The sequence below is a fragment of the Perognathus longimembris genome, chromosome 5 (genome assembly GCF_023159225.1).
Source record: "Perognathus longimembris pacificus isolate PPM17 chromosome 5, ASM2315922v1, whole genome shotgun sequence".
Lineage (NCBI taxonomy): Eukaryota > Metazoa > Chordata > Mammalia > Rodentia > Heteromyidae > Perognathus > Perognathus longimembris.
Genome location: NC_063165.1, coordinates 33,301,973 through 33,328,604, shown reverse-complemented (window position 1 = coordinate 33,328,604; position 26,632 = coordinate 33,301,973). Strand labels below are relative to the sequence as shown.

The 26,632-nt window shown below is 35.1% G+C and overlaps 1 protein-coding gene across 1 annotated transcript in view; it reads right to left on the bottom strand.

Annotated features, from left to right (window-relative positions):
• Window positions 1-25,394, bottom strand: part of Zpld1 (zona pellucida like domain containing 1) — a 67,636-nt gene extending 42,242 nt beyond the window's left edge. Inside the window, exons 1-2 of the mRNA XM_048345980.1 lie at window positions 25,299-25,394; window positions 24,969-25,077 (exon numbers count right to left, since the gene is read on the bottom strand). The gene's annotated coding sequence lies outside the window, so the exon portion shown is untranslated. The remainder of the gene's footprint in view (window positions 1-24,968; window positions 25,078-25,298) is intronic.
• Between the last annotated feature and the right edge of the window lie 1,238 nt (window positions 25,395-26,632).

The window sequence follows — 26,632 nt, the reverse complement described above, 5'->3', positions numbered from 1 at the left end:
GCACTTATTCAGTAAGACCATATACAGAAACTCTAAATTCACCAAGAATATACCTTATCAAAGACCTCAATGAAAGACTTGAAACCATTAAACTATTACAGGAAGGAGTAGGAGAAACATTGGGGCTCCTTGATACAGGAAAGCACTCTCTGATAAAGATCCAGAAGCACAGCAAATAAAAAGACAGCCTACAGAACAGGAAATATATTGCAGCTACACATCAGACAATGGCCTAATATGCAGAATATAAAGAGAATTTAAAAATTTGAACCCTCAGAAAACTAACAACCCAATTAATAAATGGGCTAATGAGCTAAAGAGAATCTTTCCAGAAGAAGAAGTAAAAATGGCCAATAGGTACATGAGGAGATGTTTGACATTTCTAGCCATAAAGGAAATGAAAATTAAAACAACATTGTAATTCCACATCACTTCAGTTAGAATTTCCATTAGCAAGAAAACTAACAATAACATATGTTGGTGAGGATATGGCCAAATGGGAATGCTACTACACTGTTGGTGGGGATATTAACTAGTTCAACCATTCTGGAAAGCAGTATGGAGGATCCTCAAAAAATTAAACATAGACCACCCTATGATCCACTAACTCCACTCCTGGGTATTTATCTAAAAGATTACAAACCAGGATACAGTAAAGCCATCAACACACCCATCTTCATTGCAGTACTACTCACCATAGCCAATGTATGTAATCATACCAGATGCTCCTCAATGAACAAATGGATCAAGAAAATGTGATATATATATATATATATATATATATATATATATATATATATACACACACACACAAGGGAATTTTACTTATGCATTAGGAAAAAATGATACTGTATCATTTGTAAAGAAATGAAAAGACTTGGAAAATTTATGTAAAGTGAAGTAAGTCAGGCCCAGAAAGACAAAAGATGCATGTTTCCCTTATATGTGAAAGCTATATTTAGCTTATAAACTCATTAGTAAATATATTCAGTAGTATGCAAGTATATACAAATGTATTAACTGAAATATGATAGATTTAAGGTAGAACTCGAATAGTGTAATTTCTTAGAACAGCAAAGTCAAAGCTCAAAAAATAAATACCAGGAAGTGGGTCCTTGCAAGGGGTGGTATAGGGCCTAGGGGAAAGGGGAGATGAATAAAGAGAAGAGGGGAAAATGCAGATAAGAATCCAACATACATCCTACAAAATTAAGAAGAGTGAGATAAAAGTAGGCAAGGGAGGGATGTCAAAAAGGAGTAGCATTGATCAAGATGCATCATATTCATAAATTGCTTTGTTAATTGGCAACTCCTTTGAACAACTACTTAAAGATAATAAAAATAAGAGTGAACATAGCATTGTTTGAGCACACAGAGGCATGAAATTTATACATTTTAGGCACCATATATTCTTGTGTGAGTTGTGTCCTTTCTAAGGACAACATTGAGATTCCATCTCACCCCAGTAAGATTGTCCTATATCAAGAAAACTAACAATAACAATTGTTGGAGGAGATGTGGCCAAAAGGGAACCCTACTTCTTTGTTGGTGGGAATGTAAACTGGTTCAGCCACTCTGGAAAGCAGTATGGAGATTTCTCAGAAGGCTAAACATAGAGCTCCCCTATGACCCAGCAGCCCCACTTTTGGGTATCTATCCAAAAGACCACAAACAAAATCACACTAAAGCCACCAGCACAACAATGTTCATCAGAGCACAATTTGTCATAGCTAGAATCTGGAACCAACCCAGATGCCTCTCAGTAGACGAATGGATCAGGAAAATGTGGTACATACACACAATGGAATTTTATGCCTCTATTAGAAAGAATGACATTGCCCCATTTGTAAGGAGATGGATGGACTTGGAAAAATTATACTAAGTGAAGTGAGCCAGACCAAAAGAAACATGGACTCTATGGTCTCCCTTATAGGGGAATAATTAGCACAGGTTTAGGCAAGTCAGCGGATCACAAGAACCCAATAGCTATACCCTATGAACACATAAGATGATGCTTAGTGAAATTAACTCCATGTTATGGGAACGATTGTTATATCACAGTTGTAACTGCTTTCAACGGGCCATGTGTAACTGTAGCTTCTATTACTGATGATCTTCTTGTAGCACCTTCCTGTGGTTGTACCTACACTATCTCTGTATCTTATCTGAGTATATTGGAAACCATGTATACTGACATTAAAACTAGGAAAACAGTACAAGAAATGTATCCAATGCCTAATGTATGAAACTGTAACCTCTCTGTAATTCAGTTTGATAATGAAAACTTAAAAAAAAAAAAAGGACAATAAGGGAAGGGACAGTGACTAGGCCTGAGTTCCTTTGGCCAACTCTGTGCTCCAGAAATTTGTATCATGAGAACCAAAGGTATTCAGAGCTAATGATTACCCTGATTAGTTAAATCACCTTATTTGATTTATAATGACTGATGTGTGCTTTAATATTAAGTTACAGAAAATGGAATTTTGGAAATAAACTCACATCTGTTTTATAGATAATATTCCTATTTTTAATCCCTGCAATGTCAGCAGTGCTTATCACAATGCCAAGATTTCTAGAGGCTCTTTATAACACCAATAAGCTAAAACAAAACAGAGAACTATTAACAGGCAAGCTTTCCATCCAACCCCATCTTCATCAATTCTTCTGCACATAAAACAGTAAATATTTGCTGATACTAACAAGCAGGGAAATCTCACCTTATCACAGTTCCTAATTTTGTTTTTCTACAATAACATTAATTGCTTTCGACTTGGGGACTCTGAAGAGTCTATACATTCATCAAAACATGATGTCCTGGCTTTAGTAGCTTTTGGGAAAATGCAAATTCACACATCTTTATTCCAGTCATGTGCTGACTGAAACACTTGGAATAGATTGATTTGTGAAGTCTACTCTGGAATGATCTGAGATATTTCTTGTCACACTGGGGCTCCAGCAAATGCTTCCTAGAGAATCTCAGCAGAAGCATTTCCCATCTTTTCCAGCACATCTAAGATCAGCAACCCACACTTCTGCTTGGATGTTAATAGTGACTTACAAGGTGGCTGAACATAGCTAACATTATAAATATTAATCGAGATTTTAATAATAACCTTAAAGATATGTGCACTCAAGAGATTTGTACTTCTTACTTAGTACCATCATAAATTTAAATTGAGGGGAGAGGAGGGAAAACAGAATTGTATGCAGAATGATGAATTTTAAAGAAGTCAGAAATATTCATTTGAAAAATACTCTCATCTCTTAAACAAGGCTCATATGTCTTTGTTTTATAATTAGCACAAAAGAAGTTGAATGCTAAATGATTTGTTGTTAAATTTGTCAATATTTGTCACATTACAATTTCCTTTTAAAATGATAAGCCCTTCTGAGGTCGAAATTTTTAATTTGTTTGCTTAGGATTGAATAAATTAAGAAAAATACCCTCCAATTCTTTCAGTTCTTCCAGGACCACAGCTCTCTCAATATTATTATAAAGCCGTCTTTTCAGGGCTCTACTTGTTGAGATTTGTTGTGTGACTACTGCATTTAATACCCAATTACTAACATAGATTTAATTTTTATCCATGTTACAAATGTGAAAGCTGAAGCTTAAAAGTTTTAAATTGACTTGTCCAGGGTCACAGACCTAGAAAATAACAGTGCAGAATTCAAAACCAAGTTCGACCTTTGCAATTATTATACTATTCTGTTTGACTTCATTAGAGTTTGTTAAATAAATAAAATTAATGTCCCACTAATTTCCAGAAAGTAAATTATGTTAATAATGTATGCTTAAAATATGCTTTGAACTACATGATTCAGATGATTGGGGCAAAATATTTCTCAATATCCACATAATTGCCATAACTCTGTTTCATTTAGCAATGAGTGCATAAAATAATTATTTTAACAAACTGATTTAATAACAGTATTACTACTGACTTTTAAGGGCTGACTATGTGGCAGAATGTTTTAACTCTTTTGTATATATTTTCTAACCATAGCCAAGGAGTCAGGTAATTTATTCTCCTTATTCTGGAGAAAAGAAAACAAAGACTATTAAATGCTAAGTAACAACTAAACAGCCAGCCATTTTGTAAGAAGCAGTATTTATACCCAGGCAGAGAGATTCTAGAATATCACTCAACTATCCTGTGATAACACTTTCCAGAAAATGATGTATTTCTCACTCCATCAGAGGGAAATTTGTCATTCACTTGAAAAATTTGATCAAGACAGGCTTCTTTTTCATTCACCTATCAAATACTTATTGAATGTTTACAGGTCCTTGGTTCTATGAGAAAGAACTGAAAAACAAAAATTAGAAAAAATAGAGATACAGCACACACATCCTAGTTAAAGCAATCAGATAGAACCAAAATATAGGCGCAAAATGAAATTATTTGTGATCAGTGTTATGGACAATAGGACATTCTGAGTTGATGGGGAAGAAATCCTTCAAACTCTTCCATGATATTACCAGAGTTATATATTCACTGCACATGAGTAAATCTCAGAGATTAAAAAAAAAGTTTTGCAAGTGTTATATCATTGTTGTAATTACTTTCAATATGCCATGTGAAACCATAGCTTCTTTTGTTGATGATCCTCTTGTATTCCCTTTCTGTGGTCATACCCTCACTATCACTGAATCTCATCTGAATACAATGGATACTGTATATACTGGTATTAGAACTAGGGATGTGAAAGGGAATATCAAAATCAAGAGACAAAGGAAAAAAAGACAAACGACTCCAAAAGCAATACTTGCAAAACCATTTGGTGTAAACCAAGTGAACAACTCATGGAGAGAGAGGGAAAAGGGGAAGGGGGGAGGAGGGAATGAGGGAGGAGGTAACAAACAGTACAAGAAATGTATCCAATGCCTAACATATGAAACTGTAACCTCTCTGTACATCACTTTGACAATAAATTTTTTAATGTTTTGTTATAAATAAACAGGTTTATCTACCTTTAATTAACATTTCTTTTTCTTTGTAGCCACTTCCTAATTTTCTCAAAGTATTTTTTTTCCATATATAAATTATTCTCTCAAAATAACTTAGGCACTTTGGAAACCTGCATTAACCTTTTCAGATGTACAAAGGTGACCACTTAGTGCCTGTCAAAAGTAATTCATTAAATAGCACTCCTGACCGGACCAAAAATGTAAAAGTGAACACCCGTGAAAGTGCCCTTATCTACTCTTGAGAATAACTTCTACAGAGGTGAATGGACTCAAACAATTTATCAGAGCATTATATTTCCTTAATTGTATGGTCTTCCTACAGGCCAGTATGTATGATATTGTTACTAGTAAGAAGAAATTCAAACCATGCATCATTTCCTTGAAAGTACAATCATCAATCTATGATTTGTGATTCTTTGTACTAAATGCAAATTTATTTTATGAAAATTTAGAACAGGCTCATAATTATATGGATTCTCACGAACACGGTATGTTCTTTGGCATCCGTGATGCCCCAGTCTTTTCATTCCCTGTCCTCCTCAGTATCTGCCACCAAGCTGTGCTACCCATGTACCGCAGTTCCTGCAGGGGACACAGCCTCATTTGGTAGGACCCATTCATGTTCATACCTCAGAAAGGATCAGTCACTACCCAGAAAGCTTTAAATGACATGTCTAAGCCTTCCAAGGAGAAGAGAGAAAAGGAAATATGTATTTCAAGAGATCAAAGTTGAAGAAATGAAGGCCCTCACCAGCATTAGAAACAAATAACAGGATGGAAGGTAAAGAGGTTCTAGCACTGCATGGAAAACTCATTGTCCTGCCACTTATCCTGCTAGGAAAAAAAAAAAAAAGAATATATTGGCTCCCCCTCTAAAATCACTGCCTTTTTAAGTACCGGGAATCATAATTCTTTAAAAAGGAAATATGGTTTTTTTGACAGCATGTCTAGACTATTGCTCTATATTCTTTATTTCTTTGTTGCTCTTGGAACATTAGAGACAGCCTATATACTAAAAGGCAAATGAAAATATAAGCCTTCATCTGAAATATCCATTATTATGTACATATATTTTCTTTAATGTAGAGTGTCCTTGTCTTACTAAACAAAGAATAAAACACACCACGCAATTTCAGAATAATGCCTCAAACAAAGAAGGAAATATACTTAGTTATCATGGCGGCATTTGGAAATTTTATAGCTCTGAAGATGCTGACGTATACCCTAAGGAAGTATGAATGCTAATGGCTACTCCTTGGAGAAAAACCCTACTCCAGTTCTCTCTGACACAGACTGAGTGAGTGAGTGTACATTCATTTCCCTTTGCCCACCTTCCTTATTTGTCTCTCTGTTGAGGATTTCCTCAAGTAATCTAATGATTAAATGCTCTATGGTGTTTCCTTGAGAACATTTATTCTGATACCTTAGTTTAAGGAAAGTACTAGAACTGACAAATTGAACTAAGCCACGTTAAAAGCTTTTCCTTAGAAATTCATTCCTTTTCAGGATACTTACACATTTTACAGTTCTGAAGTAGTTTTAAAGATACGTTAAGTATATTAACTTTCTTCATCCTTTCATGAATTATGTAGTAAAATGATACTTTAGTATTTAATGGCTTATTTTCCCTCATTAATTAGACATATACTATTAGTATGCTTATTCCAAAGGGAAAATCTTTTCAATAAGGATGATTTACAAAATATTTTCAAGGAGAAACAACAGGAGAAATCAGTCAAAAAAAGGACATCATGCTGATATATTCTAACTGAATATAAACCCACTTCCCAGTAATCAAAAATATATTCCAGGTAACGATAATGAATAAGGAAAATATAACTTCATATCTTAAATAACCCTTGCCTTATAGAAAAGACCTTTTCTAATCATACTCCAGGACTGAATTTCTGCACCAATTCATTCATTATTTATTACACATCATTGTTTGAGCAGTCTGTAAGTGCCAGTCTCAAAGTGCTGGGGGTCCAAAACTAAGCAAAACAAACATGATCCTTGATTTCACAGAGTTTATCCACTAAAGGAGGAGGTAATCATTAACAATCTCCCACAGAAAATATACTTACAAACATATTTGATGAAAGTAAAGAATGCTTAAAGAAACCCTTAAGGTATAGCCTCATTTATGGGTGAGCTTAGGGAAGATGTTCTGAGACATGACAAAGTGGATAAGAATTCTAAGAGCAGTTGGAACTAGTTTGATAAATAATGGAGAAAATCACCCTAGAGAGTTCCCTGAGTCACAGCAAGCAATTGTGTAATCATTGTTAGAAGGTGTAAATCACTGGCTGGGGGTGGGATGAATCACTACTATTTTGAGAATGTCAGCTATTATGCACATGATAAGGGCACTAATGACACCCACTGAAACAGGTGAGAATTCTTCATGGAGGCCAATTAGGACTCCAAAATGACAAATGAATGAATCCCTTCACCAATCCAAAATGCAGTAAGAGCATTTATTCTATATATAAAAAAGAAGGACTCAATATTATATCCTGCAAAATTAAGAAAAGGAAGGAAGGGATAGATAGGGAAGGAATTGGTGAGAATTTGGAAAGGGATGACATTGATCAAGATGCATTGTATTCATAACTGCTCTGTTAACTGGCAACTCATTCACACAGCTGCTCAGAGATCATAAAAATGTTTTAAAAATTTTTAGAAAAATGCATAAATATAATAATTACAATGTACAAGTTACTATATTTAGTAATACTACCGTTCATTTCTCACTAAACCTCATGAAATAGGTATTATAAAGATTCTTTTCTTATAGGTAATTGAAGGGTACAGGTAATTACAGGGTATTGAAGTCAAGGATGATTAAGTCATTTGTTTTAGATCACTTACCTAGGAAGTAGTAGAGACAGCATTGGAACTCAGATAACTTGCTTCCAGAGCCTGTGTCTCTAAATCCGACTCTACTGTCTCCCTTCCCTCCCTTTCCCCATTAGAATCATGAGAAGATGAAAGTGGGATAAGAAAAATGTCAATGATCCTATTACCGAAGAAACTAAATATAAACCAAAGTTATTTGCTCAGTTCTAAATATTTCCTACCAGGGGCAATATAGCAGACTCGTGGAATTGACTTTTCATAAACAGAAATACTACAAACATTGGTTAGGTATTTTCAAGACATTAGCTAATTTTAAACATAAAACATACAGAAATGTACATATTCACTTAGGATTTTTTTAATTTTAATTTTATTGTCAACATGATGTACAAAGGGTTACAGCTAAAGAGGTAAGTTAGTGAAGGTAGTGAGTACATTTCTTGTCATATTTTTTACCTCTTCCCTCATTTTTCTCTCACCTTCCTCTCCCAAAGGGCCCCCAGTTGTACAGTTAATTTCCAACATATTGTCTTGTGAATATCACTGTTGCATTGGTTTGCCCTTTTTGTGTGTGTGGTTTGTCCTTTATCCTTTGTCTCACGATTTTGACGTTCCCCTTCCCTTCCCTAATTCAGATAAATGTAATCTCATGGAATTTTATATAGGAAGTTTTCCTTCCCACAATGAGATCACAGTTTTTGAAGATGAGATCTGAATTATCAAAGATATGTTTTTAGAAGCTAAAGCCATCAGATGCTCAATAAAGCTTTGAGACATGCAAATTATTTTTCTAATCATTTTTTAAAATCCCATCCATCCATTTTGTGGGGGATATTGAATCACTTGAAAATAACTTATAGACATTTGCATAATTAATACTTTACATCCCATAAGAGTAAAGATTTTCTCCACATAGTCACAATATAATTGTCAATTTCAAGAAACTTATAATGAATCCATAATAATAGCCAATACAAATTTCATATTAAAAATTCTCTAATTCTTCAAAAAACACACTTCATAACTTTTTTCAAAATAAAAAAGTGGAAAATATATAGCACAACCAAAATCAAAGGTTACAGTTTTGAATTGTGTGTTTATCCCTTCAATCTCTTCTAATACCAAAAACTACTAATAGCAAATCTCATTTTTTCATCCATAAGAAATCTAGAGTCTTTTTGGATAAAAAGGAATATGAGCAAATGCAAAATTCTATCAAAATTAAAAATGCTTAAAATTGGATAAAAGTCATTCAACTATCTTAAGAATCAAGAAATATGGGCTGGGGATGTGACTTAGTGGTAGAGTGCTTGCCTTGCATGCATGAAGCCCTTGATTCAATTCCTCAGTACCACCTACATAGAAATAGCTGGAAGTGGTGCTGTGGCTCAAGTGGTAGAGTGCTAGCCTTGAGAAAAAGAAGCTCAGGGACCGTGTCCAGGCCCTGAGTCCAAGCCCCAGGACTGGCAAAAAAAAAAAAAAAATCAAGAAATGAAAGATATAATCAAATAAATGTTAAACACCACAAGTTTGGGGTTGCAGAGAGAAAAAGTGGATAATACATAACTTTATTCTTTTTTTTTTTTTTTTTTTTTTTTGGCCAGTCCTGGGCCTTGGACTCAGGGCCTGAGCACTGTCCCTGGCTTCTTCCCACTCAAGGCTAGCACTCTGCCACTTGAGCCACAGCGCCGCTTCTGGCCGTTTTCTGTATATGTGGTGCTGGGGAATCGAACCTAGGGCCTAGTGTATCCAAGGCAGGCACTCTTGCCACTAGGCTATATCCCCAGCCCCCATAACTTTATTCTTAAAGGATGCCAAATATATGGATTATGTGATATGAGTTAAGTGGACTATGCAACTGTGAAAACAACTTTAATAATATGCAATACTTGTATAGATTATGAAAAGCATTGTTTATATCTTAGCTGTTGCAGACAAATTCTTTACATTCTAAGTAATCATGTTCAGCATAGATGATAAATACTTTTCCAGTGGGTTAGCACCACTTAGCTTCTGAAATATGTAAATGTAAAAGGCTTTAAGCAAATCAAAAGCTAGAGAAAAATTTTTGTGCTAAAGAATCTATGTATGGTAATGCCACCAGCACAACAATGTTCATCGCAGCACAATTTGTCATAGCGAGAATCTGGAACCAACCCAGATGCCCCTCAGTAGACAAATGGATCAGGAAAATGTGGTACATATACACAATGGAATTTTATGCCTCTATCAGAAAGAATGACATTGTCCCATTTGTAAGGAAATGGAAGGACTTGGAAAAAATTATACTAAGTGAAGTGATCCAGACCCAAAGAAACATGGACTCTCTGGTCTCCCTTATTGGGAATAATTAGTACAGGTTTAGGCAAGTCATAGCAGAACATCACAAGGACCAATAGATATACCCTTATGAACACCTAAGATGATGCTAAGTGAAATGAACTCCATGTTATGGAGACAATTGTTATATCACAGTTGTAACTACTTTCAACGTCCCATGTGTATCTGTAGCTTCTATTATTGATGATGTTCTTGTATCACCTTCCTGTGGTTGTACCTACACTATCTCTGTAATCTTATCTGAGTATATTGGAAACCGTGTATACTGGTATTGGAACTAGAAATTGAAAGGGAATACCAAAATTGAGAGAAACAGGGTAAAAAAAAGACAAACAACTACAAAAGCAATACTTGCAAAACTGTTTGGTGTAAGTGAACTGAACACTTCAGGGGAGGAAAGGGGAAGGGGGAAGGGGGGAAAGGTGTATGAGGGACAAGGTAACAAACAGTACAAGAAATGTATCCAATGCTTAATGTATGAAACTGTAACCTCTCTGTACATAAGTTTGATAATAAAAATTTTTAAAAAATAGAATCTATGTATGTTGATTTTCAGTAGTTTAAATGTGACCATTTAAATAAGTTACTTTTCTATTTTGATTAAAATATTTAACTGAGTAAAACTTTTATACTTTTTATATAAAATTGAAATGTCATGAAGATTGTAAATATTATGGAGATATTTGAGACTTAATAAATTTAAGTGTAAAAATAGTTCATCATTTGTTAAATGTTTGGCATACTTGATGTTATAATAGGCAATTAAATTTCTTCAAACATTGAGCATCCTCTTTAAAACAATATATTGGATAAAAATAAAACAATATACTGGATATCCTCTTCAGTATGTCAATTAACTATTTTTGCATGTAAGAGCACTTATTACTCAGAGAAGACTAAAATGATGGCAAAATTATTTAAAAGTCAAAATTTGAAATTAAAATCTGGAGAAGTACTTAGATATGGAGATATATAATTTTAATTGAATATTGTTCCTTAGAAACTTTCACATATATTTTCCAATAATTTAATGTAAGGCATCAAAAATACTTTGGAAAACTGGGTACAGGCAGGAAAGTACACATGACACTCTTAGGCCTAATAAACTACCTAAAAGGCCAGAAGTAGAGCTGTGGTTCAGCTGGTAGAGTGCTGTTCTTGACTAGAAAGATGCTGAGGGAGAGTGCCCAGGTCCTGATTTCAAGCCCCAGGACTGGCACACACACACACACACACACACACACACACACACACTTCAAAATAGCTTCCTAATAAGCACAAAATATGTCATTACTTTTGCTTCAGAACATATTAAATTTAAAATTAAAAACATGCCAGATATGATTATTTATCAGAGTTGTATGGGAACTGGGCCCAGTAAAAATTAAATCAGATTGCTATTGTCTACATATTTATAGAGAAGTGTGACTTGTTGAACATAGTAACAGGACTACTATTATGTTGTTTGTACTGATTGTAGTTCCTTTCTCCCCCTAAAAATATAATTAAATTGGTTGACAACCAATGCTAGTGTAATGTAACTTCACTAAATGAAGTATATGTTTTTCTACCTCTAGAATAGTTTAAAATATTAAATAGCTATTTTAAGCACTTCTTCATTTAATGTTGCTAATTTTGTGAACAACATTAAAAACGCCTAGAAGTGAATTTCAAGGACTATCTTTATGTCCTAGAAGTACTGACATTTGTCCTAGAAAAACAATTGCCTTCACATTATAAACTGTGGCCTGAGGCTCTAGCAACTTCCTCCTAGAGCCTGAGATTTGAGGTTTTCATATTATTTGTGTATTTCACAGAATTTTTTTTGACAGTCCTAGGGCTTGGACTCAGGGTCTGAGCACTGTTACTAGCTTCTTTTTGCTCAAGGCTAGCACTCTACCTCTTGAGCCACAGTGACACTTCCAGCTTTTTCTGTTTATGTGGTGCTAAGGAATTGAACCTAGGGCTTCATGTATGCTAGGCAAGCACTCTACCATTAAGCCACATTCTCAGCCCCTATTTCACAGAATTTGGTATATGTGTTGCATGCACTAACAAGACAGAACAAGCATTACACTGAGTTTGGGTTCTGTTATTCTGTCACTAATTAGCTTCATGCCCTGAGAGAATCCATGTAATTGGTGGGCTACAGTTCAGCTACTCTATATATGAAATAAACACCAGAATGCAGAATGACAATGATGATATTCAGCTATTTTTAAAAGCCTATGAGATTGATTCTATAGCCATAGTAAGAAAAAGAAATGCTAAATTTTCAAAGCCTTTTTTCAGAAATTACTGATGTCCCTTATCAAAAGGCAAGCTTTGCCATCTACTGCCTTCTTGCTCCTTGCATGAAAATTGATGAAGTGATAAATGATGCACCTAGAACACTCTCATGACCTCTTCTCATTATAAGAAAAACTCTCAAGAAGTGACTTCACAGGCAGTTCTCACACTGATAAAGGTAAACATTACCCCTCCTATGTTGGAACAACTTGATTTTGTCTTCGATGGACAAAAAAAAGGAAGTAAAAGGAAAATAATGTGGAAAAGATCATTGAAAATCATTGACTATTAGTTTTATAATTTTATTTCTCTGAGCAAATTAATTTTTCATTAAAGGCCTAGAAGAACCAATAATCATAAAATAAAATGAGCTGCTAATTTATACAAATTCTTTATTCTAAAATATGTTTTTAATCCTGCTTTTTTAACCTCCTTTTTTTTTTTTTTTTTTTTTGCGAGTCCTGGGCCTTGGACTCAGGGCCTCAGGGCCTCAGGCCCTGTCCCTGGCTTCTTTTTGCTCAAGGCTAGCACTCTGTCACTTGAGCCACAGCACCACTTCTGGCCATTTTTTGCATATGTAGTGCTGGGGAATTGAACCCAGGGCTTCATGTACAGGAGGCAAGCACTCTTGCCAGTAGGCCATATTCCCAGCCATCCTGCTTTTTTGTAGGGACTCATGCCTGCTTTTATTTGTCTATTAAGGTGTGAATGTTATTTTCATAAAATAGAGTCTGGAATTTTGAAATTATTAGTTGATCGTTTTCAGATGATGTAATAGTAATCTTTGTGAAATTTCTCTGAAGAATAATGAATTGAGGGAAACAAAGTCACTTTTGTTTTGTAGGAGTAGAAATCAAAGACACATGGATCAATGTTTTTCCTAGATATTTGCATGATTTTATTACTTGCAACAAGTAAGAAAAGAGATCATAGCTAAAAACAGTTCCTGAAATAATTTTAATTATCTTTAATGGAGTTGTTTGCTAACAACACAATTATATTCACCCAATATGGTACTTTTTTACTATAATTAAATTAGATCCACAAAACTTTTAGCCATTTGGATCGAGTACCATACACATGCAGAAGCGTTATCTAGAATCAATGTTGGAATCATAGAGAGCCTAAAATTCAAAGCCTCATGCTTAGGCCTCTTCATTAGCATTATATTGTTCCTATCTTATAACTTTTTACCTGAGATGATCATTATCTCAGATCTTTACTCAAGGAAATAACTGAGCATTACTTCTGAGTTTTATGTTGTAACAGTACTTCTGTTTTAAAATGGCTCATCAAAAATAAATGTTTGGGAACTGGGAATGTGGCTCAGTGGTAGAGTGCCTCCCTAGCATGCATGAAGCCCTGGGTTCAATTCCTCAGTACCACATACACAGAAAAAGCTGGAGTGGCACTCTGATTCAAGAGGTAATGTGCTAGCCTTGAGTAAAAAGAAGGCAGGGACAGAGCTCAGGCCCTGAATAGCCTCAGGACTGGCAAAAAAAAAAAAGTTTGTGTATCAGCAAGTTACAAAATATGAATGATTAAAAGAAATATGAATGATTAAAAGATTTCAATTTCATGTCTGAAATTTATCAATAACAACAATTAAAGAACAGGGTATCTATAGGTGACTAATACTCCTTTCACTTTTCTTAAAGTTCCTTGTTAATGACTAACTAGATTGTAGAACTTGACAAAAAGACATTTCATCCTTAACTAATTGATCTAGTTTAAAAACAAAAAAAATAAATAAGATGTATTAGCCGGACCAAAATCAACATGGTGTCAAGATTTTTGGAGAATCAGAGCTGTGAAGAATTTTTTCTTATACTGATGGCTTATTGGCAGGGCATTTTGGCTTCATATCCTAGCTACTCGGGAGACTGAAATCTGCAGGATCAGCCTGAGCAGAAAAGTCTATGTAACAGTCTCCACAATAACCAATTAAAAAAAAAAAAGAAAGAAAGAAAAAGAAAAGTTGGATGAGGGACAAGGTAACAAACAGTACAAGAAATGTATCCAGGGTAAAAAAAAGACAACTACAAAAGCAATACTTGCAAAACTGTTTGGTGAAAGCGGGGGAAGGGAAAGGGGGAGAAGGGAGGGGGGTATGAGGGACAGGGTGACAAACAGTACAAGAAATGTATCCAATGCCTAATGTATGAAACTGTAACCTCTCTGTACATAAGTTTGATAATAAAAATTTGAAAAAAAAAGAATTGGATTATCAATTTCAGAAAATTTCAAAGGACAACTGAATAAATAAAAGGATTCTCAAAAAAAAAAAAAAGACAAGGGGCTGGGGATATAGCCTAGTGGCAAGAGTGCCTGCCTCGGATACACGAGGCCCTAGGTTCGATTCCCCAGCACCACATATACAGAAAACGGCCAGAAGCGGCGCTGTGGCTCAAGTGGCAGAGTGCTAGCCTTGAGCGGGAAGAAGCCAGGGACAGTGCTCAGGCCCTGAGTCCAAGGCCCAGGACTGGCCAAAAAAAAAAAAAAAAAAAAAAGACAAAGGCCTCATCTCTAAAATATATGCAGAACTAAAAAAATTACCTTCTTCCAAAACAAAACCACAAAGAACCAATAGCCCCCTCACCAAGTGGGCTAAAGACTTACAAAGAAACTTCTCTGATGAGGAAATGAGAATGGCCAATAGACATATGAAAAAATGCTCTACATCACTGGCCATAAAGGAAATGCAAATCAAAACAACATTGAGATTCCATCTCACCCCAGCAAGAATGTCATATATCAAGAAAACTAATAATAACAATTGTTGGAGGGGATGTGGCCAAAAGGGAACCCTACTTCATTGTTGGTCGGAATGTAAACTGCTTCAGCCACTCTGGCAAGCAGTATGGAGATTCCTCAGAAGGCTCAATATAGAACTCCCCTATGACCCAGCAGCCACACTGTTGGGTATCTATCCAAAAGCCCACAAACAAAATCACAGTAATGCCACCAGCACAACAATGTTCATCGCAGCACAATTTGTCATAGCGAGAATCTGGAACCAACCCAGATGCCCCTCCATAGACGAATGGATCAGGAAAATGTGGTACATATACACAATGGAATTTTATGCCTCTATCAGAAAGAATGACATTGCCCCATTTGTAAGGAAATGGAAGGACTTGGAAAAAATTATACTAAGTAAAGTGAGCCAGACCCAAAGAAACATGGACTCTATGGCCTCCCTTATTGGGAATAATTAGTACAGGTTTAGGCAAGTCATAGCAGAGCATCACAAGGTCCAATAGCTATACCCTTATGAACACATAAGATGATGCTAAGTGAAATGAACTCCATGTTATGGAAACAATTGTTATATCACAGTTGTAACTACTTTCAATGTCCTATGTGTATGTGTAGTTTCTATTATTGATGATGTTCTTGTAACACTTTCCTGTGGTTGTACCTACACTATCTCTGTAATCTTATCTGAGTATATTGGAAACCATGTTTACTGGTATTGGAAGTAGGAAATTCAAAGGGAATACCAAATTTGAGAGACACAGGGTAAAAAAAGAGAAACAACTACAAAAGCAATACTTGCAAAACTGTTTGGTATAAGTGAACTGAACACCTGGGGGGGGGGGAGGGAAAGGGGGGGAGGGAGAGGGACATGAGGGACAAGGTAACAAACAGTACAAGAAATGTATCCAATGCCTAACGTATGAAACTGTAACCTCTCTGTACATCAGTTTGATAATTAAAATTTGAAAAAACAAACAAAAAAAAAGAAAGAAAAGTTGGGGGAATGGCTTAAGTACAAGGGCAGCAACTAAGCAAATATGAGTCTGAGTTCAAACGCCATTACTGCCTAAATAAATAAATACAAGAGATAGCATAGGAGCTTTTGAATATAGATGAAATCATCATAATAATCACAAAGACATAGTCGTGCACTAACAAGAGATGGGCATCTAAGACATCACTCTGAACACAACTTCCAACGCATTGCCCACAATGTTCTTTAAAGCACTAAGTAAGCCCTAGAAATGGCTGTGAGCCACAGTTTTATTGCAGAGAAGCTGAATCTTAAATAGTAATTCATGGCCTTTGGCAAATTTGAACATAAATCCTCACAGACATGGAGATCCCACCTCATTAAAAGAGTCCATTTCCCAATAGTTTGGCAAATATTCCATCAAGAATAGCATAAGCTGGATATTGGTACCCCACACCTATAATTCTAGCTACTTGGGAGGCTGAGAATGGGAGGATCCTGGTTGGAGAGGAATCTAGGTGGAAAAGGTCATGATACTCCTCCTTCTCATCCCACGGTGGAATGCAGTGGAGTGCTTGTCATCCTAAACGACATGGGAAGTTGAGATTGGGATGACCGTGGCTCCAGACTATCCAAGGGAAAAAAGTTCACACGGATCCATCTCAAGGGAGGCAATATGGACATAGTAGCATTTGTCTGTCATTCCAGCAATTATGCAAGTCTAAAATAGGCAGATTATACTTCAGGCAAGCATCCAGGTAGGAAGTAAGACCTTATTTTAGAATTAATAAGCAAAAAAAAAGGTACTACAGGTATAGCTCAGTGATTTAGCACGTATCTATCAAATTTGAGGCCCTAAATTCGACTCCAGTATCATAACAACAACAAGGACAAAAATAACAGTATGAAACCGAGGCTCATCATTACAAAAATCATCTATGCAAAAATTTACACCACGAAAGTTTTCACCTGGCAATAGATTATTGTCAAATGAATAGCAGCGAGTGTTTAGTTTGGTCCTTCCATTGGACAGACCCCTGAAAATAATAAAATATAAGTGAGACGATGAAGAGTTAGAATTCAGACTTTGAAAAATATAGGATGCTCTCCCTTTCTTCAACTAAATGTGATATTTGAAATTCTAAATTAATCATCTTCATTAAAGAAAACCAAAGGAATAGAACAAAGTATGCTGCTTGTTGTTGTTGTTGTTTTCAAATTATCCACACACTGCTCTGAAGATTTTATTGACTCCAGTGGGAAGATGTTCCAGAAGCCTTGCTGGAAATCATAGGTTTAGAGTGCAACAATATTTTGCAATAAATATTGGGCTAGAATTTTCGCTAGCCAGTCAAGAACATTATTTTTATGAAATAAGATATAAAAAATGGGAAGAACTAGTATGGAAAGAAATGGTAGGTAATGAAAAATATTAGCATGATATATATGTATACTTTTAATGTAGTACAGATGATAGTTCAAAAGTTTCTTTAAAACAAGTAAAACATGGTTCCCATGGGTAGAAAAGCTCCACCCACAAAAGCCTGGCAGAAAACATAAGCAATGATAAGTTAGAATTCTGATACTGAACTGCCCATAAGACCAATATTATGAGAAAGTATATTTCCCAAGTTCTGAGTTTTGACTCAAAGTTAGATTGTAGAATGTGATTCATTATTTACTTGTTCATGTCTGGGAGGAGGTTTGTTATAAATATTCAGTAAGGAAGTAGAGGGAACAGATATTTGACATGTGCTTATGAACTGAAAGAGAAAAAGGATCTAGAAAGTTTTTTGAGAAAAAAATAATTCTGGTGGCAGAGAACAAATGCAAAGGGAAATACATTCAAAAGAAGAGAGGGAAAATGATAATTTATAACAATTGTTCACTGGTATAATGTGATAATAAATTTAGAGGCAATAAAGACTGACCCTTCTTTTATCTGTTTCTTCTTTTTTTTCTTATTTATTGTCAAAGTGATGTACAGAGAAGTTACAGTTTCATATGTTCGGCCTTGGGTACATTTCTTGTACTGTTTGTTACCGCCTCCTTCATTCCCCCTTCTCCCTTCCTCTTCTCCCTCTTTCCCCATGAGTTGTTCAGTTGGTTTACACCAAATGGTTTTGCAAGTATTGCTTTTTGAATTGTTTGTCTTTTTTTCCTTTGTCTCTTGATTTTGATATTCCCTTTCACTTCCTTAGGATTAGGGTTGACATCTTTGATTACTTTTTGAAGGATGAGTTAATATCAATATATAAATCCCCCCATTTTGGTACGGTATCTGGGACTAAAGAACAGAAAGAGCTATAAGAAGACAAACTCCCAATCTGCCCTTCCTTATATTATGCTCACTCACCTCTTGAATCATCCAGAAGCACAAAGTGAGACCCCTTTGAAAGATATAAATATGTCTCTGTTCAAAAACTCCATGTTTAAATCTCTAGTTATCTTGGCTGCTTGAATGAGACTCACCATCTTGTGGATTTTATGTAAGAATTAGTTGAGTTCCCACTTGTCCTGTACTGCTGTCAGAAAGAAAAAAAAATCCTACCCTTTGAAAATTTGTACATGCTCAAAAAATGCAAATGGATTTTAATTTTTAATGGAAATGGATTTAATTTTTAATTGGAGAAAATTTAAAAACAAATCATTACAAAGCCAAACAAAATGGAAGATTAATATTCTCTATCCACAAGAGAATCCCCTGCGCTAGGATAATGTAAGGGTCAGCACCCTGATGCAAATTCAAATTACCTGAGGCATTCTCAGAAGTACAGATTGCAACCTATCTCCCACAGTGAGCCTAACAAGTTTCCAGAGCTGAGAATCACTGACATAGAGAAACAAGGCTTTTGCTGTAACTGAAAAAAAAATTATTGTCATTTTTTTTAATTGCTAAACATATTTTATTTTTCCCATCATGGCTAGAATCTGAAAAAAGAACTTCTAACAAATGACAATGCCACAACTGAGTAGCATTGGATCCAGTAAACCAAAAAAAAACAAAAAACCTCATTTCTGAAACTACTGAAAATAGATGTTTTATTCTTTTGAGGTAGTTATGACAAAGAAAGTGAAAGTTACTGAGTCAAAATCAAAGTATTTACAGGAAAACAAGTAGGAATGCTCTTTCCCTCTGGGAGAAACACACTCACTAAACCCCTCCCTTGGCCTTTCCCAGACATAATGATATAGGATTTTGCTTTTCTTTATAATAGTGACACTTCACACCAAGGTTAATAAATCCCATAAATTTCCTGATTGTAGCTTGTCCCTGTTTGAATCAAATTATTTTCCAACATCATTCAAGAAAAAAAAAAAAAAGCCCCAATGGTATATCATGGAAGAAACAATTTCTGCACGCCCAATTGAATTTCTATTCCTCCATACCCATCTTCAAGTTTTTACAGTCCAAAAAGATAAAAGGTTATCTCACATAATTGTGCTTTCACTCACTTCACTACCTTCGTCTGGAAAGTAGAGCTTTCTGACCCTCTCCACAGGAACATATCTCTCTTAAGCTTTTCAAGAGCCTACTTACACAGACCTCCTCCTTTAAGACTATTCTCCATGGAGACAACTCTTCTTACAGTATTGACCACTTCCTTGCCTATATTCCCAACAGAGTCTGGGTAGCACTCTATAACAACAGAAAAATCCACACTTAAATCAAAATGTCTCCAAATTGGCACAATTGAGATTTCTTCCAGATAATTCTTTTTTGTTATATTCTTAACAGCATCCTTGTCTTCTGCTCAGAATATCGTGGAGAACCCCCACCCAATCATGGAGTTACTGGCTGGAGTTACTGCCAAATGTCTGCCAGAGGAGGAAAATCATTCATGTTGGCTTAAATATACACCTTTCTTCTCCCCTGTTAAAAGTTAAGCTTCATGAGAATAGAATTCCCCATACATCATTATCTTTAGAATGTAGCAGAATTCTAGATGTGCTGTGGATTTTCAAGAAGTATGCGACACACTTCGAAAGAAAATGTACTCATTACCCAATTTGAGTAACTGTACATCATCATTACAATAATTTTTATATAAAGAGTATTTGTTAATGAATGATTAACTTATTATCAGAGTGGAAGCACTGCACTGTCATAGGTGGGAAATTAAATGAGTAAACACACAATCCTGATCAACATGTTCTAGTGTTTAGCTATTCCATCACTAATGAAATTAAAGTTTTCAATTTCATTTAAACATCAACCAATCAAAATAAAATCAGCTCACCCATCACTATAAATTCTTTATACTGATTTTATATGCGTTTACTACAAATATGCAATTTCAGATATAGAAATTGACCTGAAATTATATTTCTATGTATAAATCTATGAATTAAAAATGTTCTTGATTTAGTTGGTTACTACCTTTATTATTGATTGATTGCTTGATTGATTGATTGATTATGGGCTGTGGGACCTGAGCACTATCTCAGCCTCTTTGTGCTCAAAGCTAGTGCTCTACCACTTAGCCACAGGGCACTTCCAGTTATTGAGTAGTTAAATGGAAAGTCTCATGGGGACTTTTCTGCCCAGCCTGGCTTCGAACTTCTATCCTCAGATCTCAGTCTCCTGAGTGGCTAGGATTAAGGTATGAGTCACCAGAGGCTGGCTTACCTCTATTTTTTAAATGCTGATACTGGGGCTTGAACTCAGGGCCTTGGACTCTAGAGTAGCTTTTTTGCTCAAGGCTGGCACTTTACCACTTGAAAAACACCTCTTTGCTGATTAGTGGAGATAAAAAGTCCAATGCATTTGTCTGCCTGAGCTGGCAATGAACATTGATCCTTAGATCTTAACCTCCTGACTAACTAGTACCCAACTCAGACTCCATTTGTTAAGGAAGAAATGTCTCACTAGTATTATTATGTAGTTTGAAATTGTTCCCCTTTCTGGAAAATTGTCACTTCGATAATTTTCAGTTTTTGCCAGCTACAAAAATTCAAACTCAAATCATACATTTTCTTGTGAAGTCTCCTTTCACTTCATTACCAGTAATGGCACATTTCAATAGAATTGATAAAGTATAGAATTTTAGCAACAAAAAATACAGTGCTGTACTTCTACTTTAAGTGCTTATATAAAATAAATTTCTACTTAGAGTTGATGTGTCAGAACTCTAGTATGTGAGTCTAAAGTCACCTAAGACTTAAAAATGTGTTTATTTTATTAATAATGATTTCAAATCTATAAAACCTTAAGGATGCTCTAAATTATGCACTTACAGCTTATTATGCCCAAATTATGGTAAATTTCACTTGCAATGAAAAGAAAGGCTAGCATAAATTAGTTCCAATTCCTGATATTCTGTTTTCTTTTAAAAAATGATTTCATTAGGAAGTGTAATGCATGCAATGTAAAGATTTATATTATATCATGTACTGGAAATGTCCAGCTAAGGAACAGTCATATGAACTCTGAATATTTTTCACATGAGCATATTTGAATAAATAACAGGCTCTACATTTTAATACGAAAATAAATGGTCTTCATTCTTTCTTTTTCTTCTGGATGATGCAATTTCATAGAAAAGGGGTTCCGTTTAGCCTCATTTTATGGAGAAGTTTAACACTACAAACAAAATCATTGAAATTTTCATTTGCCCTCAACTCTGTTTTCATTGAAGCAAAAATATGTTTTGTACTTTGCAACTGGATTTTTCACATACAGCAATAGAAATAGCAAAAATATCATATTAATCTAATTTAGCTGTTCTGAGGTGTTTGTTTATAGTTTGGTTCTTTAATTTTAATTTTTTTGTTATTTTTTCAAGAAAAATCCACAAGGATCCCTGTACCTAATTTTACATTTTTATATTTTCTATATGTTTTCTATATTCTCTGTATTGTATTATGTCATGTTGTGAGTTCTAGACTATTAATAATATAGGACCAGTAAATTACAGCTTACAAACCAAATCTTGCTCAACACCTGTTTTTCGCATGGTTCGTAAGTTGAGTCATTTTCACATATTTTAAATGCTTGGAAAAACTCAAAAGAAATGTAACATTTTCTTTTAAAAGTAAAAATTAAGCCAGGCACCAGTGGCTCACACTTGTAATCCTAGTTATTCTGGAGGCTGAGATCTGAGGATCACTGTTCAAAGCCAGCCTGAGCAGGAAAGTCTGTGACAATCCTTTTTTTTTTTTTTTTTTTTTTTTGCCAGTCCTGGGCCTTGAACTTAGGGCCTGAGTGCTGTCCCTGGCTTCTTTTTGCTCACTGCTGGCACTCTGCCACTTGAGACACAACACCACCACTTCTGGACACTTTCTATATATGTGGTGCTGAGAAATCAAACCCAGGGCTTCATGTATACGAGGCAAGCACTCTTGCCTCTAGGCCATATTCCCAGCCCCATAATCCATGACAATCTCCAATAAACAGCTCAGAAAAAGCCAGAAGTAGTGCTGTGGCTCTAGTGGTAGAGTGCTAGCCTTGAGCACAGAGGGGCTCAGGGACAGAGCCCAGGCCCTGCATTTACAACCCAGGAATGGCAAGAAAGAAAAAAAATATGAATTTCCAAGTTTGATACTTATAAGTAAATATTGCAACAGAGGTTGTTTGTTATGTATTTTCTGTGTGTGTTTTGGAGCTGCAGTGGTAGATCTGAGTGATTGTTACAGAGATCTGCAAAGAATAAAATTTTTACTATCTGACTCTACAAAGGAAAGTTGGATGATCTTGAAAGTTTTGATGATTAGTATTTGATTATAAAAATATAACACGTAAATCTTGGGATCATCTTTTTATTGTTACCTTATTAATGTATAGTTCTGAAAGCTTTGGGAAATATCAATGATCATTAACAATAAAATAATTCCTAGATGTTCACTCATCCAATAGAATCAATTGGCTGGTGTTTTTTGTTTTTTTAAAGTTGTGCCTTTCTATACTTCACCACTGATAGCTAAAGAGTTTGAAAATCCTATTTTCCACTAAGATCACTTTAATCTATACTATACCGAGTCTTTAAATTTCAGGCTGTTTTACTTTATCATGCTTGGTAAACTAGTATGCCTGGTTTCCAGCTGCACCATTTTGTAATGAAGAGAAAATAAAGAAACCAAATCAAGCTTAATTTATAGTCTTGATCCACTTTATACTCCAGTTTGTGGGAAAACAAAGTATAAGTTTCATAATAAGTTAACCAAAAAATGAATTTCTTGCAAACTAATCTTACAAACAGCTGCTTACATGACAAAAAGGATTATCATTGTTTACTAATAAACTTGATTGTTTTTTAAGCTATCCAAAGGGCTACAAAAACATGTCTTCAATAACTTAGTGCTTGATGCTATAACTGAATAGATTATTGTCTTGATATTTGCTTTTGACTCAATTGAGTCAAAATATATCTTTTAAAATATAATTTTCTAGAAGGAAAATACTATTATTTATTAATTCTATACCAATACCAGCCTTCCTTAAGGGGAACAAATAAAGTTTTATGTGTCTTAAAAGGGTGTAGATTTGCTGCAATATGAGCTATGATTCTGTTACCACATAATCTAATTGAAGCTATGAAAAATAATGATGACTATATGCTATTTTAATGTTATTTCTGAACACCTCTGAAATAAAAGAACATATGACATATTTGTAGGTCTCTATACTAACCTAAGTGGTATAATAGTAGATAAAAATTGTTAAAAGCCACTTTAGGACACATAAACTTTGTAGTAGGAATGATAGTTTAAATGAATGCTCTGAAATATGTCACATTAGTTAAGGAAGTAGGGACTGAAAGGCTGAAATAATAGAGACATATTAAGGGAAACACTAGGTGTTTAAACTCAACAAATTATTGCTAAAATTTTTTATTTTAACCAACATTTCAGAGTTGTTTCTCTTTGACCCTTAAGGAGAATATTAAGGAAATTTAGAAACTCATCACTTTGACAATGAATAAGTAATTATTCAGAAAAAAATAAAGTACTAAAAAAAATGAATAAATAGTATGGCAATCGTAAGGACCAAAAAAATTATTGTTTCAAATACATGAACCTAAAAAGTGAAGCCGCCAGCACCAGTAAACAACTAGTTTTATCAAAGACAAAAGAGAAAGAATCACAGGAATGGAAGAAGCCTTATAGAGATCACCCAAGAAATGTGAATCATAATGTTTCCTCTCACTCATGGATGACTTCTCCCAGGCAATGTGAGATTCTAGGTCAATGCGAGGCTAATCACTAAAATAATTTTCATTTAAAAAGAAAATCAGGCCATCATTATTTTCAATTATCGTATCATCTTTGTAATTAGAGATGATGCCACCCCTATCCAGCCAGCGTTCTGGTGCGGTGGAACCCTAATAAGAAATCATTGGTATAAATTGTTTGCTTCCATTAATAGAACATCATTGGGCAGTAGCTGACTGCCAAAGGACAGTGGGTTTATATTGGAAATACACAACTTCTGATCCAAGCTCTCACCTCAAAATTAAAGGATCTGTGGAAAGAGCCAATCTTTTTCTCCAAATCTTATCAGGATAATTAGGATGGATTGGAATTCACAAAAATCAAATCTTGCTTCTTCCTTTCTGACCCCAAATACAAGAAGGTATTCTCATATCTTTTTACTGTTTTTAAGATGCTTGTGAGTTCAACCCTTACTGGAACCACAGCATTTAAAAGAGTTTTACTGAAGGTTACCTTATGTGATTAAATAAGACATTAAGTTAAAAAAAAAAATGAGCCTTCCATGCTTACATAAAAAGGCAGCCTTTGCAGCCACTTTAGTTAGCCCTGGCTCTGGGCACTTACCCAATTCCTTGGCTCTGTGGAGTCAGCTGTCCTCCATGGGTCAAGTCCGCTGCCTGTGACAGTGTTCAAATGCCTGGCCTGACCAAACTTTTCCAGAGAAGATCCCAACCTTCAAGTGAGAGAAGAGTTGCTCATTGTGAAAAGTCTTTATAGGGGAAAGAAAATGCTGAATTTTAGACAAGCAAATGCTTCCAAGCATCTCCAAAGGTTTTACAAAGCTTATCATCACCAACATGAAACTTGAGCACATCTTTTATAGACCTCCAATTCTTTCCAGCTATGTCTCTTTCAATTTTCATTTCACTCCCCCTCCTCCTTTCCCCCCCCCACCTTCTTTTGATCTTCTATTTAATGCAGTACAGAAATGTTGAGTGGCATGTGTGAAGTGAACCTTCATCATTCTGATGAGGGAAAGCCTGCAAGTCTAGGGGAAAAAAAAACATAAAGTAAGAAATAAGGCCTGAGGTCTCAGAATCGGGAGCTCATCTGCACTTTTATCAATGTCCTCTTTTGCTTCATGAAAGACACCTGGCCTTTTCAATAGCACACTGCACATAGTGATGAAAATCGGATACGGAATATCATTGTGAAAACTAAGTTGATTGAGATAATAATGACTGAGATGCTGTCAATGCAAACAAATCCAACAGGCCCTTATTGTGAAGAAGGGGCTAGAAACTAAACCTCCCGAATTATTTCTACTTTTGTTTAGGCTTTCAAATAACTTCATCCACTCCCACCCCCACCCAAGTTTGGAAGCCTTGGGTCCAATTTAGAAGCCATCAAACATTCCTTTCAAATAATTCATCTCTCACTGGGAAAAATAAATAAATATAGGAAGCTGGATTTCGGTACATTTTTTCAAGATAGTTCAAAATACCTCATTAAACTCACAAGGTACAATGTTGGAAATGAATTTTACAACTTGGTGGGGGGGGTCATGGGAGAAGGCAAGTGGGAGAAAACAAGAGAGAGGATAACACTGTTGAACAAAAAAAATGTACTTATCCCCTTACTTACGTGTCTATAACCCATCTGTATATCACCTTTACAATAAAAATAAAATGCCTCATTAAAACAGTATCTATGTACTTCTGTACTCAAAGAAGACTTGTAGATTTTTGTTTAATCTGCTGTTTAATAATAATGACTACCCTGAAAAGGCACATTGCTCCACCAGTAATATCACTGTCCTCTACCATTATAGCATATCATTTAATTTTGTTCAATTGACTCAGAGTACTTTAACAACATTTATGTTCTCAATTATCTCTGGGAGATAGACAAATTCCCTATGGTTATTATAAAGTAAGATTAAAACCCAAAAGCTCAGCCTCTAATATTTCTAGTCAATCCACCAAATCCAATGCTTCCAAAAAAAAAAAAAAACACAATGTGAATTTAAAGCTAAATGAACCAATGAAAAATAACAGTTAGGGGCCAGTTACACTGCCTTCTAAATCTTGTTTAGTATTAAGAAAGGGATTTTGGTATTTTCTACACCAAACAAACCTAGATTCCAGTTTTTCAGAAAAGGGTCATCTTTGTAAAAGAGGGTAGAAACTCTTCCTCTCCATGAATAGGCATGAGAAAATCAGGAAACTCAAACAACATGAGTATAAACTTCCTCTTTGTTTTTTTGGAGTTTAACGCTCTTACTAAAA